The sequence below is a fragment of the Hylobates moloch genome, unplaced genomic scaffold (assembly GCF_009828535.3).
Source record: "Hylobates moloch isolate HMO894 unplaced genomic scaffold, HMol_V3 SCAFFOLD_1, whole genome shotgun sequence".
Taxonomy (NCBI): Eukaryota; Metazoa; Chordata; class Mammalia; order Primates; family Hylobatidae; genus Hylobates; species Hylobates moloch.
In genome coordinates, this window is record NW_026652276.1 from 65,440,194 (window position 1) to 65,452,172 (window position 11,979).

The 11,979-nt window shown below is 40.8% G+C and overlaps 1 pseudogene; it reads right to left on the minus strand.

Annotated features, from left to right (window-relative positions):
• Positions 1 to 8,210: 8,210 nt before the first annotated feature.
• LOC131382768 (tigger transposable element-derived protein 1-like) lies at positions 8,211 to 10,736 on the minus strand (annotated as a pseudogene).
• Positions 10,737 to 11,979: the final 1,243 nt, after the last annotated feature.

Sequence of the window (11,979 nt, forward strand, 5' to 3'; positions counted from 1 at the left end):
GTAATTGATTTTCAACCTAAGGATATTTGATATTTTTGGTCCTTAAGTGTAGCTCATTCACTTGCAGAGGGAAGTAGGAAGTAGGATGATGGTAAGTAGATTTGTGTGATGGAGGCAGGGATGAGTATGTTGGGATTGGGACTCAAGAACACAAACTGGGCAAAAAGCTAAGGGGCATGGTGTCAGGGTGGAGAAGATTTTCAATGAAAGCCACCTCTCAAAGCCTTTGTGTGTTTTTTTGGTGTTTTTAAAGACTGTTTTTCTGAAGGTCATGGGTGCATCATGACTTTCAAGGTTACCTATTATGAAAACAACAGTTAAGGATTTATTCTGAATTTATTCTGCCTTTTGGAGTCATGACACTGACATTTTATTTCATTCATTTAACAAATATTTCTTATTTCCTATAGGTGCCAAGAATTGTGATTTGTGCTAGAGATACACAATCTCCTTTCTCAAAGTGTTCGGAGTTCAGTAGGGTTGACAGGCAAGTGAACAGAACAGATATTTACAGTAGGAGGAGAATGATATACTAAAGGTAAGAATAGCCTGCTTTGGCACACATAGGAGGAGAACCTAGCTCAGCCTCCAGGTAAGGGTGCAGGGAGGGTTGGTTTTCCAAGAATGGGAGCTCTGAGGCTTCTTGTGTGGTAGCGGTCTGGCTTAGCTGACTGCAGTCTTCAATATAGGGTGATGAATTGGTGAAATATTATAGTACAAGACCTCCCTTTACCTTCCATTTTATCTCTCATACTTGCTTTCTATTATGTTCAAATGTGTTCTTGATGGGAGAAGCACAGGTGTTCTAAATCAACGCCAGCCTGAGGACCAGAATAATGGGGTTATATCTTTACCTGCCTGATGATGGCAAGAAGTAGGGAAGCTTTCACAACCTGGTTATTTGGCCACATGCTAAACCTTGTGGGTGTTTCTACTTTTCCTCTTGCATATTTAGTTTCACATCTGAATTTCCAGAAGCCTTGCCATGTGTCTTACAGTTGGTGTGTGAAGGGCTTATACTAGGTGTGGACACTACCTTGTAAAAAAAAGTTCTTTTCAAATACGTCATTTCGGAGGAGCTGCCCAGCTTTGAAACACTCTTCCTAAATGTGGGGGGTTCATCAACATATGACTCTTGGCACAGCCTCTTCTATTTTGAGAAGCTAAAAAATAACTTTTTCAATGTTGTCAACTGGGGACAGGTGCCTAAGTTTGGCCAATCAGACACATTTGTTGGGGATCTTGCCTGTGGAACTACTAATGCAAAGAACCAGTTGCTGGGGAATTCTTTGCTCAGCTGTGGACATTTTCAGTGTCCTGAGGCAGCAGGGGCAGTGTCTTGGAGTCAGCAATGTGAGAAACTCTTGGACTGTGGTTGCAGGACACTTCTCCAGGTGGCTTTGGACTGACCCAGTTCTCCCTCCTTTCCGGCTTTGTAGTTCTCAAGAATAACTGTAGGTTGTGCTTGGAATGCAACATCCTGGATAAGAAGGGGAAAGGCTGGAAGAGCCTGGGCTCTGTTTCAGTCTGTCCTGGAAACAAGATGTCCTTCAACGCCTTAGCCTAGCAGGTATGTTTCCCCCAGGTAAGGGGAGTGCTGCTTTCCAGAGTCCCTCAGCTGCTGGGCAAATGGTACACATGCAAATGAGACTCCATTCACCCTGGATTGCTTTCCTGAGCCTTGGAGGTCCAACTGGTCGTAAATCCCAGGCTTCTGGTGTCTCTCACTGCCTATCTGTAAGTAGTGAACTGACTTCCTGTAACTTGCGTGTGTTCCGTCTCCCCGGATTTGAGGAAGAAATAAAAGGAAGGCCCAAGCTACAGTGGGCTGATGTGCACTTTACCTAACCAGCAAACAGTGAACCTGCTTTGCAATGGTTCTGATTGTCTGGCCTCCTTTTGGTCTTTTCTGTTTTCCAAGTCTGGATCTGTAGCCCTCCAAGCGATTCTAAGAGCTGCCCAATATCCCTTCAGTGATTTTATTTTTCTTAAATAAGGTAGTTACTTGGAAGTAAGGATGCTGACTGATATTATAGTTTCAAAAGAGAGGTAGAAGGGGACACTTCAAAATCCAGTCTGGCTAATCATATTAGTTGAGGTTTTGTGGCTGAAAAAAATAGTCCGCGGTAGCTTGTTTTAGTAGGACAGGGAGATAATTGACTCACAGAATCATTAGGAGGGTTAAAGGAATAGATCTGGGTTGAGCTTTATGAAAAACTCTCTCAATTTGTTATTTATTGTTTACTGTCCATCTCCTTTGCTAAAATGTAAGCCTCATGAAGGCAGTAACCTCTGTTTTATTCCCCTGTATACCCTAAGTGTATGGAACCGTATCTGGCACATGCAAGTACTCAATAACAGTAATAAAATACACATAGGGAGAAATGTTGAACAAGAGAAACCAGAACGTCTTTTAGCCTATCCCTAAAGAGACCCTAAGTTATGGGTGATTTTTGTGGGTTGGAGATATTTGGCCATATGTCACAAAACTTGTAGGAACACAGGCAAATTGTACCGTACTGTCCACTAAAGGGAGCATTTTTTTTTTCCCAAGAGAATGAATCAATACATCAATATTTAATGGGTATAATATAGGCCATCTCCCATGCAGAGGGTGACATGAGTAATGTATACTTCTGGTGTGTATTGCTTGAAAATTTTGATTAGGGATTTCATAAATAGCATAAACTCTTGAATTATGGAACTTGAGATAAGGCTGGGCTGGCTTAAACATTTGGATTAATTTGGACCAAGTAAGTCTCAGTAATAATATGAAAAGTTTATTGATGATGATGGATTATTTATAGACTCTGCAGAGTTGGGCAGGCTTGACAAGTAGGGAAACCGGAGGAGAAAGGGCATGACAAGCTGGGCTTCATGCGCAATCCCAATTTAATAGGCTGGACCTCTAAATCACTACTTTAATTTTGATTTTAAAATGCTGGTATAGAGCACAAACATGTTGGCATGCTCTAGTATCATAATTCATTATTGAAGTTTTTTCAAGATGGCATACAAGTTTTGTTTTGCTAGTGTTATATAGTAAAGCGATGGGGTCTGTGGGAGCAAGAGAATCAGAACTGTATGGAGCATGTGGTGCATGCTCTATAACCATCACTGTCATTTTGGAAAGATAAATGAGAGCAGGATTTTAGGGGTATTATAAAGCATCCACAAGGCACCAGTCAGATTATTTGGTTCTTTCCCACATTCCTTCCTCTCTCTCACCCCTCCCTCCTACCCTTCCTCCTTCTCTTGATTCCTTCCTTCTGTCTTTTTAAAATTTTTCGTTCTATCCTTTTTCTATGTTAAAAAAAAGCCATATGTGGCAGTGTATCTCAAAACCCAATTAAATTCATTCATGACATTTAAAAATCTACTCAGTTCAGTAGGAGCCAGAGGACCAGGAACAAGCCTAAAACTTCTTTTTATCACTGCATCTCTATTGATAGACTATGGAACAATAATCTTTTATTTAGAGAACTATGTTTACACCACAATAAATCTCACTCCATGTAAGTTCCTCCCCATTTCCAAATAAAGAAGAAAATAAAATGCTTCAAAGCTCTCATTTTGACAAAGGCACGTTGCTGAAATAAATGCTAGAGCCTGAATGGTTATAGAAATTAACTGTATAATTGTGCTAAAATTAGTAAATTGTCTATTTACAATACAGTTTTCACGGGAAAATGACTATTTTTACCTGTTAGTAATGTGGGCTCAGAAAGAGAGGAATTGTCTTGTGTAGACAACACATTTCACTATGGCTGAATAGCTGGCTGGGGTCTGCAGGCCAACTGAGCCAGATCATTTCCTTGGGTTTTGATCAAGCAGGAGGGCCTCTTCCTCCCCAAGTCCTACCCACTTTACTATGACACTAACAAAACAAAAAGTGTATGCGAACTTGCAAAAACCTTGAGAAGCAGAATTATAATAGATACTAGAGTATACCAAGATATTACAGAAACCCTAGGTTTCAGTTCAGATCAACTATGTCCAACAAAGTTGTTTTCAAGTTGTACATGATTCTCTTCATTATTTCATTCTCTTGACCATTTTCACTGCTTCTCCGCAAACTCGAGGTAGAGAGACTGAAATAACTATACATTTTACAACCTGTTGACGATTCTTGTAAAAACTTTTTTGCTAAAGGGGAATTCTAAAACTTACTGGTTAAAGTGATATTTTGGTATTATAGCAAATCCCTGACTATAGGATCATCTCCAATAACTCTTCATTAATTGAGAGGAAAATTTCCATCTGATATGTATCTTCTTTAGTTCTTTTTTTTACTTATACATTATTAATTAATCTGAAACATTCCCTTTCTTTTTTGCATATAGGTGTATTTTAAATACAGAACAGCATTGTGCTTGAGATAGTGTGCATAAATACTTACTTGAATTAAAATAAGACTTTGTGCCAGGAGAGATTATTGTTAGAGGAACATGCAGCAACACTCACAAGTGAGCATCTGCTCTATACAAAGCAGCCTAAAAGATTCAGCAAAGAATGCTTTTCTTGAGTGTTTTGTTTGTTTTGTTTTTTAAAGAATAGAATCAGCATTTGATTGGTCTGCCTTGGAAGTTGCCTACTTTCACATACTTGATTTTATTAAACACATATTGAGTATGCAAGAAATGAAACTTTATTTCTATATAACAAACAATTTCCAGCTCAAGAATGTGTTCCATCCGGTGAAGAAAACATGTTCTTCATCAATTCGGGTAAATGCTGTCAAATCAAGATGATTTTCAGTTCACCAAGATTTCCCTTTTTCTTTACCTCTTGCATCTGAATTCCTGGTGCTTAGATCGAGGCCAGGGCATGGGCAGCTATGAAATCACATATCTGCTCAGGCAACTCCTGCTTTCTAAAGAGTCCCGTATGCTTTTCAACTCACCCACTCTTGTGTTCTCTCCTACTGTTAGCCCCAGCAGGCTCGCCTTCTCTCAGGATCATACCCATGCTGCTCTTGTCTGTACTGAAAACATTTGATTCCCCTAAGGAGCTGTTTCAGGCCCTGTTTCCTAGACACCTCATATAGGTATTTCTACTCAACTTCTCCAGCCTCACACTGGGGTGGGGTAGAACTCTAGGCCTTGCCGCTCTCCTGGGCCCACATAGAAGTAAGGCACTGGTCTTTTTTTGCTCTTGTCTTCCCAGCATAATCAGGGAATGCTCTTTTGATTCATCTCCTACTTGGAATCAACCTGGGGATGATGGAGCAGGGATTAGGGCCCCTTCCCAGGGATACTCACTGGAGTCTAATTCTCTTTTTGCTTCCCAACACCTGCTCTTTTTCCCTTATCCAGGTTCTCTTCTTTCTTCAGAGTTTGGGAAAACTGGCTGAGTTTTCTTTTCTTTTTTTTTGAGATGGAGTCTCACTCTGTCGCCTAGGCTGGAGTGCAGTGGTGCCATCTTGGCTCACTGCAATCTCCACTTCCTGGGTTCAAGCGATTCTCCTGCCTCAGCTGGGATTATAGTAGCTGAGATTACAGGCACCTGCCACCACACCTGGCTAACTTTTGGATTTTTAGTAAAGACAAGATTTCACCATGCTGGCCAGGCTGGTCTTGAACTCCTGACCTCAAGTGATCCACCCTCCCCCCCCACCCCTTGGCCGCCCAAAGTGCTGGGATATCAGGTGTGAGACATGACGCCCAGCCTGTGCTGGGCTTTCTTAAGACCCATCAAACCTAATCCCTACTTTTATATCTCCAATCTAGTTTTCAGTATTTTTATTATATATCTTTCTGCTTTGAGTTCTGAATTCCTGAAGGTCTGAAGTTCTGTCTGCAACACTTGCCTCACTAAGTGTAAGGACTGATTTCTGATTTCCTTTCTAAATAACCCAATACCCTGAGCTAATCCTACCACTCCCCCCTCCCCAAGTCCAGCAATTTCTAGAGAAAAGGATTGCTATAACGTTATCGTGGAAAGAGATAGTCATTTATACACTTCTCCCAGTTAGCTTAAAATACTGACCAGCATAGTTCTACTAGCAGAACTCAGTCTTGCTTGGTGACAGCTACAGAAAAAGAAGATCTAAAGGTGATTGTCAAGCTATTTGGGCTGTTATAGCAAAAATACCATAGACTGGTTAGTTTATAAGTAATAGAGATTTATTGCTCACAGTTCTGGAGTCTAGGAAGTCCAAGATCAAGGTGCCAGCAGATCTGGTGTTGGGTGAGAGCTCCGTCTCTGCTTCATAGATGACATATTTTGCTGTGTCCTCACATGGTGGAAAGGGTGGAAGCAGAAAGGCAGCTCCCTTCAACCTCTTTTATAAGGGCACTAATCCTGTAATTGGGGGCAGAGCTCTCGTGACTTATTAACTTCCCCAAAGGCCCACCTCTTATTCCCACATTTGGGATTAAGTCACAATATTTGAATTGGGGGATACACCAGATTCAGACTATAACAACAATTCACTCCTGAATGAGATGAAGTGGATTGTAATATTAATACTCAGAAAGGAAGGGGGCATGTACAGCTTGGGTCAAATGACAGGGAGACTAGGGGTGGGGGTGGAGCTTCATTTATGCTAAATTTTAGAATGCCTGCCTATAAATTTTGTGTAGTGTTTTTACTTGGCTTTAAATTTTCTTTGATTTTCATCATGCATACTAGCATTTGCCTTATTAAGGATACGATGACATAGGATCACGGTGGTAGAAAATTCTCTGTACATAGACCCCATCCATTCACTGGTAATTTATTCATTAATATTTAAGTGGATGTTCAGGTATGTTTAAGAAAAAAATATTCATAATACTTGTTAAAAGATGGCCAGGAAGGCTTTATTCAAGGAGAGGCTGTGGGATGGGTACAGGGATCACTGCAACAGGGTCTGGAAGTGTGAGAAAGAGATTGGGCTCAACTGCCAGGAAGACAAGTGGGGATTTGTAACCAAAGAGCCACGTGGGGGGTCCGTGGATGGAAAATCACTAAGAGGAAACATGAAACCAACTTGATAGGACTCTTGCTGAAAGCAGGCCTAGGTGGCAGATACAGAGAGTGGTCAGACACTAAGAATGGGGGACTTTGCCTAACTGACTTAGCAGGGTTCCTGCTCAAACTGGATTCTTCAAGGACAGAGAGGGAAGCCCAAAGTTGGGCCTCATCATGAAGGACCCAGAGGATCCTCATTCAAGTTGTTTGGTCACAGACAGTCTTTGTCAGGTATAGGCCATGCAGAGAACAAAACAAAGGCAATGCACGGAGGCACAAGTGGAGGGTTACCATTACTCAGGTTCTGTTCAGGCTCTGAATTAAGTGACAAGTTTGTGGCAGGGTTAGATTCAGTGGTCTGAATTTCATCAGACTGATTCAAGGTTCAGTCTTTTGACATGTGGTGGCTAACAGTCGAGAGTCACACAATTACTACAGCAAGAGGGCCTGGGTCTCAAGAAGGAGCCCAGGCTGGGATTCTCCCTCTTCACACACTCTCATAGCCCATGTTTGGGTTTCATCATGTGACTGACACTGGAGTCCTCATCTAACTTGTCTTTGGGCCAATCTTACCATCCCAGTCAAACTTGAGACCATTGATATGTGACCTTGTGTGCTTCTCCTCTTGGGTCATAAAGTCAGATCATTTCCTTACCCATCACTAGGTTCTGGCTGAGACCCTACAACAAAAGACAGATGAACAGGACAAAGGCAAAACATATGTATTTAACCAAAGTTTTACATGACATGGGGGCCTTTAGAAATGAAGACCCAAAGGCCCAGGGAAAACTGTATTTTTATGGTCACTTGTACAGAAGTGTGACTGGAGGACAAAAGGATGTGATGGTAATAAGCTGTGGAGAATTTAGGAAGGCCTGTTTGTTCAGATTCTTCTTGGTCTCCAGGTATAGGGCAGGACCCTTCTGGAATTAGGGTCTTAGGACTTATGTTCAGGCAAAGTAGGTCAGAAAATTCTTTTACAGCCATGTTCCATGGGAAAAAGGTAGGAGAAGGTAGAGTGACCTTCTTGCCTCTAAAGTTTTCTCAATTTAATTCAGGTTAAAAAACCCAGTATGCCAAGCTGCCATATTTTGTGGTAGCATCCCCTGTACCCCATTAGTCAGAAGCTGAGGAGTCACACACCGTGGTGGGAAAAATTCAGGTCACAGGCATAGTCACAAATGTGTTTCTCTGGCCCATCTCCGTTCCAATTTTGAGGTTCCCAAGGGATGTCTTTGTATGTTCTGCACACTGGGTCACGACCCCATTTCCCCTCCTGGCTGGGATGGTTGTGGGAATATTCCTGGTTGCTGATCATGCCAAAACCCAACAGTGGTGCTGCGGGGCTTGCTGTCGGTGCTGAGAGGACCAGCTCCCAGTGCTGCTACTGCCTCCTCAATCTACAGGCACATCATAGAAGTATCAGGGGTTTTGTTCTAGACAACTGCAGTAAAGCAAATATGGCAATAAAGTGAGTCACACACATTTTATGGTTTCCCAGTGCATATAAAAATGATGTCTATACTATCCTGTAGTCTCTTAAGTGTGCAATAGCATTGTGTCTAAAAAAATGTAGATAACTTAAAATACTATATTGCTGAAAAATTCCAACAGTCATCTGAGCCTTGAGTGCTGATGGAGGGTCTTGCCTTGAAGTTGATGACTGCTGAGTGATAAAGTAGTGGTTGCTGAAAGTTGGGGAGACTGTGGCAATTTTAAAAAATAAGACAACAGTGAAGGGTGCCACACTGATTGACTCTTCATTTTATTAAAGAGTCCTTTGTAGCATGTGATGCTGTTTGATAGCATTTTATCCACAGTAGAACTTTTTTTAAAATTGGAGTCAGTCCTCTCAGACCCTGTTGCTGCTTTATCAACTATGTTTATGAACTATTCTAAATATCTTTTGTTGTCCTTTCAACAATGTTCACAGCATCTTACCTAGAGTAGATTCCATCTCAAGAAATAGTTTTCTTTGCTCATCCATAAGAAGCAACTTTTCATTCATTCAAGTTTCATCATGAGATTGTAGCAATCCAGTGACACCTTCAAGTTCCACCTCTAACTCCAGTTTTTTTGCTATTTCTATGGTATTTGCAGTTACCTCCTCCACTGTAGGCTAAAACCCCTCAACATCATCCATGAGGATTGGGATCAACTTCTTCCACACTCTCATTAATGTTGATATTTTAACTGCCTTTCATGAATTACAAATGTTCTTAATGGCATCTAGAATGGTGAATCCTTTCCATGGCATTTTCAACTTAATTTGCCAGACCCATCAGAGGAATCACTATCTATGGCAGCTATAGCCTTACAAAATATATTTCTTAAGTAGTCAGACTTGAAAGTCAAAATTACTCCTCGATTTGTGGGCTGCAGAATAGATGTTGTGTTACTAGGCATGAAAACAACAGGAATCTCCTTGTATATCTCTATCAGAGCTCTTGGGTGACCAGGTGCTTTGGCAATGAGAAGTAGTAATATTTTGAAAGGAGTCTTCTTTTTTTGTTTGTTTGCTTTTTTTCCCTGAGCAGTAATTCTCAACAGTGGGCTTAAAAAATCCAGGAAACCATGCTGTAAACAGATGTGGTGTCAGCCGAGCTTTGTTGTTGCATTTTTAGAGCACAGGCAGAGTAGATTTAGCATAACTCTTAAGGAATATAGGATTTTTGGAATGGTAAACAAGGATTGGTTTTAACTTAAAGTTACCAGCTGCATTAACCCCTAACAAGACAGCTTGGGCTTTGAAGCCAGACATTGCCTTCTCCTCTCTAGCTATGAAAGTCCTAGATGGCATCTTCTTTTAATAGAAGGCTGTTTTGTAAAAATCTGTTGTTTAGTGTATTTACCTCCACCAATGGTCTTAGCTAGATCTTCTGGGTAACTTGCTGCAGCTTTTACATCGGCACTTGCTGCATCACCTCGCACTTTTATGTTATGGAGATGGCTTCTTTCCCTTAACCTTGCGAACCACCCTCTGCTAGCTTCAAATTTCTCTTCCGCACCTTCCTCACCTCTCTTAGCCTTTATAGAATTTGAAAAAGTTAAGGCCTTACTCAGATTAGGTGTTGGCTTAAGGGAATGTTGTGGCTGGTTTGAGCTTCTATTCAGACCACTAAAACTTTCTCCCTATTAGCAATAAGTTTTGTGTTAGGCCGTTCTTGTGTTTCTATAAAGGAATATCTGAGGCTGGGCAATTTATAAAGAAAAGGGGTTTAACTGGCTCATGATTCTCTAGGCTGTACAAGCATGGGACCAGCATCTGCTTCTGGTGAGGGCCTCAGGAAGCTTCCAATCATAGCAGAAGCCATGGGGAGCCAGCATATCCCATGGTGAGAGTGGGAGCAAGGGAGAGAGAAGGCGGAGGGGGGCGGTCCCAGACTTTTAAACAACCAGATCTCGTGTGAACTAACTGAGCAATAACTCACTTACAAGGGGATGGTGCTAAACCATTCATGAGGGATCCACCTACTAGGCCCCACCTCCAGCATTGGAAATCACGTTTCAACATGAGATTTGGAGAGGACAAACATCCCAACTGTATCAAGGCTGTTTGGCTCTTTTATCATTCGTATGTTCACTGGAGTAGCACTGTTAGTTTCCTTCAAGAACTTTTCCTTTGTGTTCACAACCTGGCCAATTGGCTGGTAGAAGAGGCCTAGCTTTCAGCGTTTCTTGGCTTTTGATATGCCTCCTTCACTAAGCTTAATTGGTTCTAGCTTTTGATTTAAAGAGAGAGACTTGTGACTCTTCCTTTCACTTAAACTCTTAGAGGTCATATTAGGGTTATTAATTATCCTAATTTCAATATTGTTGTGTCTCAGGGAACAGAGAGGCCTGAGGAGAGTGAGAGAAGGGGGAACAACCTGTGGGTGGAGCAGTCAGAACACGTATAACATTTATTGATTAATTTTGCTATCTTATATGGGGCATGCTCCGTGGTTCATGGTAGTACAAAACAATTACAATAGTAACATGAATGATCATCTAGCACAGATCACCATAACATAGTAATAATGAAAATATTTGAAATATTGCAAGAATTACCAAAATGTGACAAAGAGACACCAAGCGAGCATATGCTGCTGGTAAAATCGTGCCGATAGACTTGGTCGATGCAGGTTTGCCACAAATCTTCAATTTGTAGAAAATGTAGTATCTGCAAAGCATGAGAAAGTGAAAGGCAATAAAACAAGGTGTACCTGCACCTGCTGCTTTGCTGCACACCTGTGCCCTAGCTCTGGAACTCCTCCTAGAATTTTTGAGAACTCAGATGTTCAACCCTTTCTCCTCTCTGATACTGTGCATTAAACTTGTGCTTGCATTAAACTCACGTGTCTTATCCTTGAGATGCATTTTTCCCTCAGGAGGTTTCACTTTCCCCATCAAATCTCCAAATGTTCCTCAATGTAGCCAAAATCTTAATCTCAAGCTAGAAACTTTGAAGTAGCTAAACATTTGCAGTCATGAAATCCTGTGACTTTATTTTTTTTTTATTCAGAGGATTCCTTGCCGATTAATTTTTTGCCTATTAATTTTTAAGTCATTAACTGAACTAGAAAATATTCTCCAGATTCTCCTGGCCCCTACTTATGAGTGATTAGACACAACATCTATTTAAATCCTTCATTAAGTAGTCCTAAAGTCTAGGATTTGTTAGAGGAAAACAATAACTCAGTTCTACCAGAAAATCATAAAACTAATAAGTAGTTATTTACATGTGCATGAATCTTGATTGATTTTTTAACAGGTGTATATGGGTTCAGGATGTAAATTGAGCAGATTCTATCAGTAACTACTTGGCATTTCAGAAATGAAATACAATTTCCTATTAATAAATGCAAGCTTTGTTACTATAAAAAAACCCAAGTAATTGCAGGATCAATGATGAGGGTCTTATGCCTGCGAGTGAGACATATTTAGAGATTATAAAGAAGACTTTAGTAGGAAATGTATAGGAGTATTTAACAAAAATTTGCAAAGATACAGCTTATTTTTTTCTGTTAAAGAATGTCTCGGACA